The sequence below is a fragment of the Zonotrichia leucophrys genome, chromosome 3 (genome assembly GCF_028769735.1).
Source record: "Zonotrichia leucophrys gambelii isolate GWCS_2022_RI chromosome 3, RI_Zleu_2.0, whole genome shotgun sequence".
Taxonomy (NCBI): Eukaryota; Metazoa; Chordata; class Aves; order Passeriformes; family Passerellidae; genus Zonotrichia; species Zonotrichia leucophrys.
The window spans coordinates 92,695,084-92,696,818 of NC_088172.1; positions in this window are offsets into that span (position 1 = coordinate 92,695,084).

Sequence of the window (1,735 nt, forward strand, 5' to 3'; positions counted from 1 at the left end):
GAGGTGGGGAAGGCCTCGCTGCAGGTCCCTGCACACAGGGTCACCCATGACAGCTGCCCTGCAGCACATCCTGTCAGGTCTTGACTCCATGGATGGAGACTCCACAACCCCTCCAGGCAACCTGCATCAGGTTGGAGTTTAAAGAAAAAAAACTACCACAAAAATAAGAAGAAAATTAACACACTGGTTTGGCTGGCTGTTTAAGAACCACCACAGCCCCCAACCCAGAGACAACACCTGCCATGAGGATGTTTCCTCAGGGTCCTTCTGCAGATGGTGGCCACAGCCGCCACTCTGATGGTCCGTTTGGGTCTGCTCTGGCCCAGAGAGGCAGAGCATTCCTTCCCCACCACCCCCGCAAGGGGAAGAATGGTTCATAGCAACGCTGCTGACTCACGTTCTCTGCCACCCAAAAGTGCCTGCTCCCCAGGGCTTGTGTGCTCCATGGACCCACCTCTGGGAACAGCCTGTCCACAGGAGATGGAGAGTCAGCTCTGGGAGAAGTGGCTCTCTACAAATGCATTGCATGGTCTCATGGGGTTTTGCCTCTGAAATAGCCTCTGCCTTCTTGTCTTGAAGTGAAAATACTTCTATTCTCATACATACATACACCATTCTCCTTTTCTAGAGGTAGACTGCAAAAAGACACCTGAGTTTGTGCTTGAGGGGAACAGTTGATTTTGTTATATTTTCTTCATTTTGTTTCTGAACAAAAACAACAACAAAAAAGAACAAAAAACCCCCAAAAACCAACCAAACAAAAAAAACCCAAAAAAAAAAACTAAAAAAGAAATTCTGTGTCCTCTGTCCCTAGACCTTGACTTCATAGGTAGCAGCATCTTCCAGAGAGCTTCTGTTAATTTAGGAGCCTGTCCTTTCAGCTCCTTTGCTAGGGCTCCACATTTATCTCAGCTGCACAGCAATTACACTGATTTAGGCTGTGCAGTTTCACATTTCACATTTTCTGCCTGGAGGGTATCTTTGAAGCAGATCTTTGCCTTTCAGGGAGAAATTAGTCTGCCTTTTGTTACTGTGCCTCCTCCTTTATGTCTCCCTGTTCTTATGCTTCAGAGTAGCTCAGTGGACTGGTGCAAGCACTGCCCTGACAGCCCTGCCCTTGGGTTACTTGCATTCTCCACATGCTCCCTTTGGAGCAAAGGGCCCTCAAGTGAAGGGCTGATCCTCCTTAGGGAAGAAACTGAGCAGGTGTGGAGGCTGCTGCTCCCTCCAAGCCCTTAATTATTTTTACTCAAAAGAAAGTTTTTCATCATCTAGCAAGAAACAGAAAATACTCAAGTGCTGGTTCGTGTTGCTGCTCCCCTGCCATAGCTACTTTGGCAGCCTTGCCCTTGGCCCCTGCGCCTTCTCGGCCCTGGCATCCCTAGGAAAGCCAGGGTGCCAGCAGGCAGGGAGGAGCTGGTCCCATTTCCCTGTCCCCAACTGGAAGTTGTCTTTTTTGGGTGCCACAGGAGGTCCTGAGCCTGGCAAAGCAGCAGGGCCACAGCAGCCAGAGCACGGCCCCACATGGCCCCACACGGCCCCGCTGCCGTCACTTCCCAGGGCTCCTCGCCCTCCCTCCCTCCCCAGCCCTGTGCAGTGCTAATTAAAAAGTCAGAAATTCTGCAACGCCTTCCTCCAAGTGCACAGTCCTGGTTTTCGCATGGGCACATGAGGATGTGACCTGAAGATTATATAATTAGAAGGTTTTTGTTATGCTTGCATCTCAAATCAGTGA